Here is a 15,405-nt window from a genome sequence, read left to right on the forward strand (position 1 = left end):
ATTTCTCCATAAATTTTTTGAACGTAGTTGATTAGCTATGGATAAGGGTATATTACATGTAATAAACATCTTTGTGAGATCAGAGTTAAAGTCTGACTTGATGTATTCATCATTAACTTGATTTTTTAGATGAATATCCATGCTCTTGATATGAGGATAATGAGTGGCGTGTAATTCTAGACAGGGGACTAAATGCACATTTATATCGACAAATCCGACAAGCCATCTGTTCCTCCTCCGATAAGTATTTTCTATATTCCTGGGCCTCCATTTTCATAAATCCAGACAGAAGGTGACGTCATTTTATTCAGTTCTCTATCGACAATCACCATCTAATATTATATTAATATTGAATAATAAAGGCGGGAATGATAACGTTCTTGATTGATAGAAGAAGATGTGCATTATTTAATCAATAAGGCCATAAGTATTTCTTCTCTTCTCCTCGCACGCTTTTCTATTCTTACCGAAATTCTCACCCTTACATATACTTAAAGTTAATAATCCTGTAGAGAAAAAACGCGACATATGGTATCATTGTTTAAAATACTGATGTGATTATCAGCTGCCTGCTTCATTATGATTTTTGAGGGTATACAGAAAGTATTTATTAGCAAAATGTTTAATGAAGATATACTATGTATAATTAACTTAGACGTTTTTTATCCCTTACAGTAGATTTGAAAATGTCACACTCCATAAAATTGTAATTCATTATGAACCATATTCTTAGAATAATAACTAATGAAGTGACAAAGTAGAGTATTTCGAAATATATTTGAAGTTCCAAGTTTAAAAAAGAAGGCTTATATTAAATATAATCTACATACAAAAAAATAAACCATCATACATTTATGTTAAATATACAAAATTAAACAATAAAAATCATATAACTAATAATAACCATAAATTATAAATATAGAATATTGAAATAATAGATTGATCCAAATAATATTTTCTTGTTTTGACATCGGAATCCAGTTAAATATGACATAATTTTAGGTTGCAAAACACAAACGAGACGTGGAGTTTAATCAAAAAGGTCATCGCCCTTTTTTTCTTCATGGGGAAGTTGCAATATACAATTCTGCACAGGATTGATATATTTCTACCGATGAGATCTAAATAATTATTAATAAGAAAATAAATGTCAAAATCATAAAATTAGACAATAAATATATAAATTAAAAAAATGTAAGAATTAAATCCATCGTAAAAATTTAATATAAAAGCTAATTATGTAGTAATGTCTGGCGATATTACTCCTTATTAAGGGCATAAAAATAGTTGTTGTGACCATTTAAGCAGTTGTTTTGCCTTTTATGAGTTTTCTGAATACCTTTTCAATCCGACATGGCATCTGTTTCTCATCCGGTAAGTATTTTCCAAATTCTTAGGCCTCCATTTTCAGAAATCCAGACAGAAGGCGACGTAATTTTAGGGATTTTATTCAGTTCTCTATCGACTATCAGCATCTAATAATTATATTAATATTGAATAATAAAGGCGGGAATGATAACGTTCTTGATAGAAGAAGATGTATATTATTTAATCAATGATGCCATAAGTATTTCTTCCCTTCTCTTCGCACGCTTTTGTATTCTTACCAAAATTATCAACCTTATGGAATGTTCTTTTAAAGTGTTTTTCTAAAAAATAAACAGTTTTTAAAAGTATTTTGTTAGGGAAAATCTTCAAAATAATAAAAATGAGTCTATATATTTCTAATAGAAGTGTTATTTTATTAGTTCTTTAATCAAAATAAACATTAAAAACATATAAAAAAGAAAAGGCACTATCAAAAAGTTGGTCCAAGTCTACAAGTCAGAAGATTTTGTTTGAAATTTAGCTTTTTTTCTATTAGCTTCTGAATTCTTAGCTACTATTTTTTTTTTTGTTAAAAATCGGATGTCATCATTCAGTTTAGCACTTCAATTTTTACCCATGACATTTAACAAAGCGAATGAAATTCTTTGAAGAAAAGCTGACTAGGAGTGTCCTTCCTCGCACTTTACTCCCACAACGGCAATAATGTCAGAGTTTAAACTGCCCTGCATCTTGTCAATAAATGTGGCAACAAATGAAGCTCTGGGATTTGGGCTGCCAAGTAAACTGTCTTTCTCTTCAGGAGTAGCTGTGATGTATGAGAACATGGAGTATGCATAAAGACAGGTGAGGTAGAGAAGGTCGGATGGAGTCGACAACCCCCCCTCTGCTCATTATGTTAATGAACTTTTTAACGTCTACATGCTGATTTCTTGGACTATTGAAGGTTATTGAGTCTGGAGGTATTTCTCTGATGACCATTAACTCTTGGCGTGATGTACAATTGATCTTCTTCTTCAAAGAAAGACCGATATACCCGGCAATAAAGTAGAAAGCATTACTGTCTCCCTTGGAAGCTAGTTCGTGGAGGTCATCTGGTTGCCAGTTAGTCAAAATGAGCTCAGCTTTTACAAGGTCTTCATCCAGCAGAGCTTGAATTACTGAAGTAGTCATACCTGAAAATTTAAATAAGTAAAATATTGTAATGATATTATTATATTGTAAAAATAAGTAATACCTAAATAAAGAAGCTTACTATTAACAAATATCTTATTTACCTGAGAATTTGACAAGACTCAGAATACGAATCTTTTTCTCTGCTTCCAGGATCTGTCTCACGCTGATGTAGTAGATACCTCCACTTAGTCTTGTCTGTACCTGCCGAACCTTCTTTCGATGGGATCAGACTGGAACAAACCGAGGAGTACATATGAAAAGATACTCTGCCAGATCGGCTACGGCAAGGCACGTCTGCTTTGTTGCTAGGAAGGTTTCTGCTGTGAGGCGAGGTGATTTAATCTATTGCCACTCGATGAGAGAGTCGACAAAATCTCTCAAGGAAGAGAGGCCAAGTTTGTTCTTCTCAGAGATTGGTTCCCGAAGCCCATCTCCCTTTTCGTAGTCAACTCCAGGTGTCTTGAGGCTTAGGATATTCCACATATTTCTGACAAACTCTGAAAATTCTGCTGTGTCTTTAAACACCGGTCTGTTGTCTTCTTTGGAGTAGTACTTAAGCGCTCTAATTGATGATTTGTTAAACACATCATGCTGTTGTAGTTCATTGAACTGTTGAGCCCTACGTGACGTGGTCGCACCTTGAGTTGGCTTTGATGACGCTTTAGGAGTTGAGAGGTAGTTGGGGCAGTTTGGCCATAGGGATGGTACTACATCTGGTTTCAGGTACCTCTAAAAGAAGGACACTTATAAGCATACTATCTTCCCAACATTTTTTACAAATTATCAATCGCGAAAACGGCAATCCGTACAGAACGCATCAAAAGTGAGCAGCTGTCTTACCTCTTCTTTAGGCCTTGCCAAGGCTGTGACTTCTTTTAGACTCAGAGATTAAATCAGAGTCGCTGAAATCTCTAGCAAGACTCTAAATGACGTCACAAAATGAATTTCGATCTTTCAGTCACAGTTACCTCTTTTCCACATTTTCCAAATTCACAACAAATTTAAAACTTTATTTTTCAACATGTGTTAAAGAACAAAATGGCTCCAAGTTCCAATCAAATTTCAAAAATTATTTTACTGCTAGTGATGGAGAAGGTATGCAGTACATACTCATCTTAATGTATAAGTTGTATAGTTGCTTTTCTTCTCTTCCCAATAGCAAAGGATGTGTTTGGATGTTCATGGAAAATACTTTTAAAAACCATGAAGGATAACGTAAAATATTTTTAAACCTGAAAACAATAATGAATAAATTGAATTATTATCTTTTATGTATAAATCAGAAAGGAACATTCGTACTTGATTAAATCTAACAGCAATTCTGGCAAATATTCAAATTACTATCAAGAACAATTATTAAAATGATAGAATTAACATTCCCACAAGCAAATCAGATAAGATTAAGTGCTAATGGGCAGTGGTTTCCAAGTCTTGAGGCAAGTCCAATTGTGCTGTACGATTTATGACAAACATACATTATTTGCAATAGCTTATAATAATCAATATGATTTGTTTAATTAAAAAAATTGTGTCGAGAAATGTTTATCTGTCTTTTGGTGTGCATTGGGCACGAAAAGTTTGAGAACCACTATCTTAGGGGATATGTCATTACGAGTTATCGTGCAATTGCCTCCAGTTAAGCTGAATAATTGGTTTGAGATTAAACAAAGGGGTCTCAAGTTTTTAACTAAGGGTTGCGCGAGATTTTGAGATCCTATGTCAATTTGCAACATTTAAATATTAGAAAATCGTATTTCAGTTAGGAAAATTCGTTTTACAAGAGAGAAAGATTTATCTTCTGGCGTAATTTCTAAACACGAAGGAGATAAAATGAAATCAAATCTTTGGAAACCAAATTATAATTCTCGATTGTGCTCTAAACATTTTGAAGAAATAAGGAATTCCAACCATTCCAACATTTTTTAATCATCTAAAATTTAAAGTTCCAAGGCTCACCAAAAACTCCAAGAAACCCATTTTCATTCCGGAAAACAATGAGGATGCTAAGAAAATTTAAATATTAATGAAATCACAAGCAACTTTTTTATTTCGAATTTCAGATAAAAAAAGATCCCTACAACTTCAGGATCATATATACTTTACTCCTTATTTGGAACCTCCTACTTCCGAAAATAGAGAAATAGACTTAGTGTACATGAATCTAATTTCATCAACAATAAAAGATGAAACTTCTTATAATGAAATATATATATATATTTTTGCATTAGTTACTTTATACTTAGAAAATAATAATTTTATGTATTACAGATATTTATACTGAGGTAAGACATCTAAAGGAAATAAATACCAGCATACAAATCCAACTTGGAGTCTATGAAGCACAAACCAAGGAATTTAAAAAGAAATTGAAGGAGAAAGATGTCAAAATTTGGGACGCAGAATCAAAGTTTAAGTCTTTAAAAATGCGCTTCCCTTCGGTATTTAATTCAAACCATATAAATTTTTTAAGTTGCAAGTCTTCACATTCCAAAATCCGCCTTTGGTCTAATAAAACCGTCCAGAATTCACTTCAGTTACGTTTTTGAGTATGTTGATATGTTGTCCAGTTAATCTATTGTGCCAAGAACTGTTTGGATCAATTTGCAAAAATTCAAAATTTTATTAAAATATTATGTAAATCAATTCAAAAAAATGAAAAAAATTGTAAACTCAATAACTGAAGTAGCGATTCCATTAATACATGTCGCCAAATGTCATAAATTTTTATATTTTACTGTGTCTAAGTATGTTAATATACGAATGTACATACATTTACGAATGCAAACTGCGATTATCAAAGAAAATAGAATAGCTTCTTCTACTTTTGGAAGACACAGAATGTGTTTGCTAAATTAAGTAAGTTAAATAAAATTATTATTAAAGTAATTATTCCATTTTTTCATAATAATTAAGCTACATAAAATTATTCTTTTGGTATTCATTTATTGTATTAAGTTCTTTTTGGGCCATTTGATATCTGTCACAAGGGGCGCTGAAATCTTGTGACTCTTCTTATAGGGCTCCGGTTTAAACTAGCTGCAGGAAGAAAGAAAGAGAAAAGAAGGAAACCAATAATATAATAATTTGAAATCGTATTTCAATTGTTCAATTCAAATCAAATTTCAGATCAAAACTCGGATTTTTAAATGATATCCTTTTATTATTACGAATTAGGCATATATATTAAATCAAATAGTAACACAATACAAATTTCCCTAGATGATAAATAAATATATATATTGATAATGGATCCTTTCTTCCCAATAAGTTGAACACGTTAGTAAGTTTCTGATCAAAGTAGTAACATTCAAAACAGACTTTTCTTCGAGGTGCTTTCTATCCTGTTTCTCATATTCCATTAAGATTCGGAAGATGCCAATTGATATTGGGGAATCGTTGTGGAAGGATATTTTGAGTTTTAACTATTTTATATGATGCCAATCATTTTTTCATACATTTTATAGTTAAACTGCAATTATCATCAACAATCATAAACTAAGAACTGTGGTTATTGTATCATAAAACCTTATTCCTCAGGTGTTCACAATGAATTTCCCCATGAATAAATTCAAAGTTTCATCGATTGACTTTTACGATATTTCTAATAAATTGATTTTTTTTAAAGGATTGATTTACCTGAATTTTTAAATGGTATCTTTTTATTATTACGAATTATGCATATATATTAAATCAAATTGTAATACAATACAAATTCTAAAGTAAATAAATACATATATTTCATACGTTCATGGATCCTTTCTTCCCAGTCGTGAACTCTATAGGCTTAGTAGTATCATGAAGAACAGACCTGTAGGTGCTTCTAGGAGAGGAGGGTCACGAAATTGTGGTGGAGGAAGAGGTACTAAATCAATTATATTGAGGGAATCGTTGTGGAAGGACATTTTGAGTTTTATATATTATATACGAGTGTTTTTCTACTTATAATTAAACAATTATTTAAAAAGCTGAACTAATTGTGGTTATTGTATCCATAAAATAATTCCGTGTTGGAGAATTCGCCATGAATATTTCATTTTTCATATTGAGCAATTTACTTCTAATAATAAAAAAAGGAGAAATTAATTTTAAATTTGCCAGAATTTATTATATTATACAAAGGAATCTTTATGAAACTTTTGAAATTATGCACCATAACTTTAAAATTGAAACTTATCAATCCCTTTACATATAATTAATTTCTATTAAAAATATGTTATTTTCAAATGACTAGAGGTTACAAAAACGGCATTGAAAGATTAAACGTTTTCAAATATACTTTTTTCATCAATCAATAACAGAAAATCCGATTATCGAAAAAGGGTTACCCCTTGTACATACGTTAAGATAAAAAATTAGAAACTTAAGAATATTAAATGAAAGTCAAATAATAAGCATGAATGTGGAAATAAAAACATTATATAATTTGCAAGGACTCATCCAATTGTTCCAAATTCATATATTTATTTTCAGTTTTTCTAATTCTAATTTTACTATGGAAGAATAGAATCTCAAGACCATTCTATTGTTGTATATATCCAGATACATAGCCTCTTCCATCATTAAGTATTTCAAAATTAAAGATTGTGAACCTTTTTGATTTCTGAGAAATCAATAACTCATGTTGTATGAATTTCCTGGTTATTTTCTTATAATATTAGCCATATATTTCTCATCACTACGTATTATGAACTATTTATAATGCTCTACAAAGAAGTGTCGTTTTTAATCATTTTTCACCCTAAAATAGAAAGAGAGATCAAGACCTCATCGAAACTTTTGAAGATAGTATTAATAGGGCTTCAGATTTATTATTATATTAAACTACATGACATGCTACAATATGATATTCTCAGTGAACAAACTCGATAAATTTTACTAACTTGGACAAATCCAAGAGGATGCATTACAAAGCTATTACTCAATTTATTAGAAACAGGAGATCCTATTGAGTTGAAATGTAATAAACAACATCATTTTGCTAACAATATTGCTCATGTTGGATTTAAATATTTTACATATCTAGCAAAAATCTCATAAATGAGGCACATAGGACTCAACAATTCTCAAAATCTATTTATACAGATAGCAGCCAAATATAATATATATTGCAGACAAAAGTGTCGAGAAAAAAGGGTGCATATTCATTGAGAGTCTAAGATTTACTTCTACTTTTTTCCCAAGGGATTTCTGCATTATATACATCAAGGACACTGAAGGATTCTTAACAATGAAATATTTTTCTCAGAATAAGAGACGGAAAAAAGTCGAATTTTGAAGGAACATGATTCAAGCGTTCCAACGAAGGACCTGTGGATGAGAAATGAAACTCTTTATCCATCACTGGGTAATTCATTAGGGAATTATTTCTGATTTTGGAATTCTCCAGTTCTAAATAACTATTTATATGTAATATCAGAATAGAATATGCATTGTAGACCAAAATATCTAGAAAAGAGAAGGACATTATCTTTACGAGTCTATAATTATCTTGCACTTGTTTTCCAATGACAAAGGAGAGTCAGTAGTAATAAAGAAATCAGGCGTGAGATTGATGTGTCCAGGTTATATAATTATCTGTATATCACAAAGTTCAACTTACAAATGGAATGGATATAAATAGGATTGAGATTAATGATTTCTCTGTTATATAAATCAAAAACACTGAAAGATTCGTATTAATGAAATAGTTTTCTTAGAGTAGGAGACGAAGCAGATTTAACCTTCAAGAATTTCAAATAAGGAGCTGTGGATGAAGGAACTCTCTCTCTCTCTGTTCCTAACTGTATCTTTCTGTCGTTTTATGGAACTCCTTAGTCCTTAAATGTAGAAGTATACGATGATTCCGAAGAGGATCTGGAGGAATTTATGTATAGGTACAATAATTAACAAGATCAGAAGTTACTATCACAGATCTTGACATGAAGAGGCATAATCAACAAATTTCCATTAAAGGGTACAATATCCACTGACTGAGTGAATCACTTGTTCAAGGGATCTCGCCTTAAGAGTTGAGATCCCTTGAAAAGAGTAAAAAGACGTGTGAGTATTAAGTATAGATGGATGCAGATCCATATATCCGATTGTTCTGGAGGAGAGATCCATCCAAATAACCATGAATGAAATGTCTTTCCGTGTAGATCCAACTCCTCACTTCCCTCTTTCTGCTGTAAGTCCACCTTTATATATTCTTAGGGCAAACACATTACAAGGCGAGAACGTCACTAGAACCCATAAGTTCATCTAGCATGCTAATGACGATGAGTTTGAACTAGTTGTTCTATTTAAATCTGCTGTCTCCATATAGTCCGAAACGGACTATATGGAGACAGAAAAAATATAGATATAAAACTGTCTCCATAAAGTCCGGGAACCAATAGTGTGACGAGCTACATTAGAGGCAAACTCGTCAACCGAAGACAGTGGAGAGCCACAGATACAGCATAGAAAAAGATATTCTAGCTTATTATGAGACATAACATTAACAGTCTTTTCTTGTAATCGTTTGATGTTATCTTATAAGATGCAGAAAACTGAAAAAATTTTAAAAATTTATATGAATGATCAAAATTTGAGCATTTTTTTCGCTCTTCTAAAATCACCAGCACACTCCCGCTCTTTATTCAAAACAATGAGCGTGCGCACACTCTCGCTCAAGAATTTTTAATGCTTTCTAGAGTAGTATTGTATTTGTATTTAATGACTATAAACTTTGTGTTTACCAGTTTTAGAGGCAGTTAATCAACTAAGATACCCTTAGTCAAGGAGTCCTTGTGTTAGTTGATTGATTGCTTATATATTTGTTTTCTAGATTTTATCATTAGTATAGAATAAGACATAACTTTAGATAAATGTAATATTGGAAATTCTTAAAATATTTGTTAGTTATAGATTTATTTTCCGATATGAAGAGCCAAATTCATTCTGAAAAGATATGAAATTATTTTTTAAGTAAATATATTAAAATAATGCTAAGACCTATGGGGTTATTACACTTAAAGGCTTCAATATTATTCATAGAACAAACTGATTGGAATGTCAAATATGTACAAAGATGTACACAAAATAAACTATTATTAATGTAAAAAGGAGGTACTATTTCTTCATTTTTTCCAATATATTTCATGGAATTATAACTGTATTGTTGCTTATGTAAATGCTTAAGAGTTGAGGATTGTATCACACTCATGCACTATGAGAGTTCTAAAATGGAAACTTCTTCTCCGTTGATATCATCATAGATATATAAGGTGGACATAGATCCAAGCATGATCATACATTATTATTTATATTAACTTATGAAATACTAAAAAAAGTATCTGTATCGTTATTCAATTTATTTAAAGGCTCTGAGATATTAGGACTACGGTAGAGTTTGGTGTTAATTGGTCTCAAGATATGATGATTAAAAAGTCTAAAAATATGTACTTTGATTTAGGTATAAAATATATTGAATTGAATATTTCTTACCAGTAATATATCAAAGGGATTACGATGATGATCGTTGCAAGTCATATCATATCTAATTTAAATATTTCAAGCCAAAATGTCATTAACAAACAATAATTTATGTCAAATAAAATACCTGAAGAATGAAATACTTCTTTAGGATTTTAATTTTGATTGAAATTGTTGGGACGAAATATCGATAAGGATAGATTGTTTTATAATTTGGAATCCACCTTTTGTAGTTGATACACAAGGAGCCGGGAGAAAGCCACTTGACTAAATGTATCTGTAACCGTTTTGAGAAGAGAGACTTGAGTACCAGTCCCTGAAAAATATCATCTTTATTCAATCTACTAGATTATTCCCGCTGACAATGAGTTTACTTTGAGCCTTAATGAATATTTTTTCAAGTCATCCTTTCATCACCTTGATAAAATTTTAGGTTCTTTTTGCTTTACTCAAAATGATTTGCACAAATTTTTGGTGTCTTTCTAAGTCGACCTTTTTCGATGACAGGCTCTTTCCCAAATCTTTCTCCTTGAGCAATCCTAAGGGAAATCTGGTGGTAAATCACATTATTAAGTGAATCACAAATGACTACTGCACAGAGCCAAGATTTATTGTGCGACTCCCTCACCCGTCACTATATAAATAAAGGTATAAGAAATATTAATAATTATAATTTTATCTAATTACTGTATACAATATTTATATTATATAAGTTTTTTACATCGGCTGTGACGTCACAAAATCAATATTTCTATTTAGCTTGACCAGCAGTCAGTACGGTACAACAAATCGAAAAGGATGACTAACATACCTTGTATTTCAAGTTACCTTGCTTTACCATTTTATATTTCAATTATTTCAAGTGGACCCCTCTTCTTTTTGTTGTGGCGCGATTGAGAGAAAGAAAGTGAAAGGTGTGGAGGACTACTTAGTATATGTAACACTTTATTTACATCGTCATACTACCTGGTAGTGGCTAACTTGTCAGGATATTTATAGGTAAATACAAATATAAAAGTACATACATATAAAATAGCTTAAGATAGTGAAGGAGATTGGGAGAGGGAGAATCGGACGTAGTGATAATACACACCACCACCGCCTCAATCACCAAGCCACACCAAACTGGTGGTTAAAACAATCAATATATCTAAAAAAAACATCTTAAATCTTTTAATTGAAGGACCCATAGTGATTCAGAGCACCTGCTCGTTGGGACTTGAGGAATAACGCCTCACGCCTCTGGAGTCTTCTCATCCATACAAATATGAATCCAATCCAGACCATAGTGATCCATCTCAACTCCCAAAGTAGATAATTCTCCCTGTCGGCGCAGTTGAACGAACTCTATCAATAAAAATAACACCAACGACTCCATACCAGAGAGGTCACACGTTTTTAAAGAGCATTGGATTTGATCCCCTCCTTCTCGATGCACCATCGTTCACCGGACAATCTCGATCCATCGTCCCGTCCTAGGGAGAACCCAGTGTATTATCTACGGTGTAATTTCATCCTATGAATCTAATGGATGACCATGAGCTATCAGCCCGTCCAGGAAATGACCATCCCATCCTCTTCGTCAGATGTTGTGACGTCACCTAGAGAATGAGAGGGAAAGGCGTGGAGGAGACTTAAAATGTGTTACATTTTATTTACACCATCTTCCTACCTGGTAGTGACTAACCTGTCATGATAAATATGGGTAAATACACATATACAAGTACCTACATATATAACTGCTCAAGATAGTTAAGAAGATTGAGAAACGGATGTAATGATAATCCACAATATTTTTAAAGGTTCTAGGTAATTTTCCGTAAATTTTTGCTGACGATAATTTTACCACCTACATTTTTCCCCTGATGATTTTGCCACGAGGAGATTTTACCAAATGAAATTTTTTTTACGTTTATATATTATCGGTTCAAAATGCAATGTTGTATTACGATCCCATTTATTATATAGCTAGGAAAAGAAGAATGGAGGAAAAAATATCAATATGAGTTTGAATTGTATATATTCAGTCAATACATCCTTTTTTGGGATTGCAAATATTATCCCAAAATGCAAGAGTTGCTTAAAATACCACGTGACGTTGATATAGAATTACAACTACGACAAATTTCCAGCTTTAAAAAAAAATTATGTTTTTAGAGTATAGTTATGATTCAGAGCAATATTTTGACGTGAAATAATTATATGGATGAAAATTAAAGGTAATAACAATTTATAAAAAACCCTTCCATGATTCGAAATATAAAAGATTTATTAAGTTATCTTGAAAAAAGTTCCTACAAAATGTGGCTCATCATAGAAAATCTTGAAATATTTGAAAAATAATATTTTTTATAATTGCTTTATATTCTAGCTAAAACCAATTTAGTATACATTATATTAGAGCTTATAAAAATTTAGAGTAAAAAAAAACAAAAGCAATTTTGATTGATTTTTCAGTTTAATTTTCTAATGGAATATTGAATAAATAAGCATAAGGTTAGGATCATAGACTGGCCAGCCCAAAATCCTGACCTTAACCCTATTGAAAATCTATGGACTACATTGAAAAAAGTAGTGTGGGAAAGACACCCTTTAAATTTGGATGACCTTTGGAGATTCTGTCGAGAAGAGTGGGCCAAAATCGATCCCAGTGTTTGCCGCCATTTGGTAAGGACTTATTGCAAGCGTATTCAATATTTGACATACCAGAGGTATGTCACAAAATATTAAGTTATTTTGCTCTTTGTGTATAAATACTTATGAAACACCAAAAATGATATTTTGTTAATTTACTCCAAAAAATGAATAAGTTAATAATTATTTTTTTATTTAAGAGTAGGTTTTGATTGACTAGGAATATTGTAAATGAGTTTGTAGATCCAACGTAAACAGTTAATGATGTTTTTTTGCCATTTTTGTGATTGTACGAATAGTTTTGGGTTCAACTACTTGTCATTCATTTTATTGGTCTAACCCCTTTTTTCTACAAATCAAGCAATTCCCTCAAGGGCTCCAATATTCCCTCATTTAATAGCCAATTAAAATTAGAGTATAACATACTATATATATATATATATCAATTGAGAGCCTAATGATGATGTTCAAACTTTATTACTCTCTAAAAGTCTCTTTTTTTTCCTATTTGTGTGCCTTTCTCGCTATATAAATGTTCATTTTATTATAACGTACGCCATTAACAATTACATGTGACTCTCAATTATTATTACTAGTTATATTCGAGGGAACAAATAACAGAAAAAGCCTCATTTGCTCCCATAAAATAAACTGCTGATTATTATTATATATATTTTTCTTATTGGAAACTCTACAATTTAAGGTTCAAATTCAAACGTAGTAAAAGACAGCAGAGTCATTTTGATAACAACGTTATTCTAGAGTAGTAATTCCCAATTTGAACTCCACGGAGCACAAGGGCTCGTAAGGTTAGTAAGAAATATCCTCAAAAATTTCCTAGAAATCGACTTTTCTAAAAGAAAGTCGAGGAAAAATAAAAAAATTCAAGACCTAAACGTGGATGTTGTATTAGTCCTAGGACTGGTTGTCTTATTATTCTCTCCCGCCCCACCCTTTTAAGACTTTTTTTTTATCATAAAGACCTTTTTTAATTTTCAACGTTCCTAAGGATCAATACCTTGGTCTTTCAGTAATACCGTCCTCGCTTATTTTTATTAACTCCTAGCTAGGATTGAAGAATATAAGGATCAAGAAAATGATGAATGATGGCTAGAACGTATAATAATACGTTCTAGTCACACTTCTTACTTTTAATTTCAGGTATCTTGTCTCTTTGGAATAGGTTATTATTAATTATGATGACAGTTCATCGACTCAAATGACATAGGTAGTGTTAACTATCCACGTCATAACTATTCTCAAAAATTGAAATGTTTGGAAATCAATTTCAAAAATCCAGAGCTTTTCACAAAAATTAAATTTTTCTGAGAACAAGTTTCAAAATCTACAGGCACTTACAAAAAAATAAACGATTAATCGTCTCATCACTAATTTTTACATTCACTGATAAAAAGTACGTTCTAGGGAAGCAGGAAAGTGGGGATTTCCCATGATTCTTTGATCTTATAAAATATATAATAATTTACAGTGGTTATTATATTAACAATGAAAACATGTTTTTAATTATATTCAATACTCTATAATAAGAATGAGTACTCAAGAAATTACGTTTGTTAAAGTTATCTTGAGTACATTTTACCTTTTTTTTCGTGATTGATTTGTTCAGGATAAAGTTTATTATTTAGAGTAGAATAAAAGGATTGATTAAGATGCAAAATATGTAAGAATGATGAGAGATGAAAGTCATATGTTGTAAGATTATTAACTGAATTAATCAAATTAAAAATATTTTGTTATTACATAGTAATTAATTTTATTGGATTATTATCAAAGCGATACTCACTTTAAATAGATTTTTGTTTGCTTTCCATATTCTCGTAAATATTACGAACAAAAAATATCCTAAATTAGATATACAAACTAGTCATTACATCATATTAACAAACACATAATTACTACATTATATAAGTTATAACTTTTAATCCGAAACAAGTTTAGACCTCAGTACCTTGGCAAATGAGATGTTATCTCAATACCAATACCGGACGGCCATTATTGTGTGCTTCCATACCGAATACACGTCAAAGAAGATGATTTACTATGTTGCCCAAATCAACTGTTTACAATGTTGCAATGGCTTTCAAGGAGTCTGTTGGTTTGGGAACTCCTGCAAGAAAGACTCATGATTCTAAGGGGAAACAAACGCACTCCAAACTTCCTGAAGCAAAATGGGAATGGAAATTTGGCTTCCTAGCTCTCCGAATCGGAACTCTAGGACCACTATTAGTGGAGCGTCTAGGAGAGAGTCCAATAAACTATTATTTAAAATTTAAAAGAAGATGCATTTGACTCAACCAACGCAATAAAATATCAATGTTTAGAGGATCAGTAACATTTAATCGATTTCGTCTCCATTGGAGACCTCTTCAGAAATAATAATATAACAATATTCTTTAGTTTTCAAACTTTCACAAAAAAATAAAAACATTAAAATTTATTCCTAGGAATATTTAGAATAATAAATCAATAATATATACGTGTACAATAAATTATGAATATATTATGATTAAAAACATTAAAGAATCGGCATCGGTTGACTGCTTGCAAGCTTCAATTCTCGCAATTCCAGCATCAAGGCCAAGTTAAAGACTGTGGTTGTAGATGGAAGTGGTGGGTTTGAGTGATTTATTTCACCATGGTCCCCTACGTTTAAGAGAAAAAGATTTGTGAATTGTTGAATTAATTTTGGAAAATAAATTGTAATTTACATATCATTTGAATAATTTTCTGGATTGAAATTCCTCACTCTGTATATAGAGTAATGATGTACGAATTGTTTTGATGTAATGACTT

The 15,405-nt window shown here is 31.2% G+C and overlaps 2 long non-coding RNA genes across 2 annotated transcripts; one reads left to right on the plus strand and one right to left on the minus strand.

Annotated features, from left to right (window-relative positions):
- Positions 1-1,721: 1,721 nt before the first annotated feature.
- On the minus strand, positions 1,722-4,307 carry LOC139907047 (uncharacterized). Its single transcript, XR_011783360.1, has 2 exons — positions 2,604-4,307; positions 1,722-2,501 (listed from the first exon to the last, which is right to left on the minus strand). It is a non-coding gene; the product is annotated as an uncharacterized lncRNA (long non-coding RNA).
- Positions 4,308-10,996: 6,689 nt separating this feature from the next.
- On the plus strand, positions 10,997-13,260 carry LOC121127754 (uncharacterized). Its single transcript, XR_011783116.1, has 3 exons — positions 10,997-11,766; positions 11,926-12,176; positions 12,415-13,260. It is a non-coding gene; the product is annotated as an uncharacterized lncRNA (long non-coding RNA).
- The last annotated feature ends 2,145 nt before the right edge of the window (positions 13,261-15,405 follow it).

This window comes from Lepeophtheirus salmonis, chromosome 13 (assembly GCF_016086655.4).
Source record: "Lepeophtheirus salmonis chromosome 13, UVic_Lsal_1.4, whole genome shotgun sequence".
NCBI lineage: Eukaryota > Metazoa > Arthropoda > Copepoda > Siphonostomatoida > Caligidae > Lepeophtheirus > Lepeophtheirus salmonis.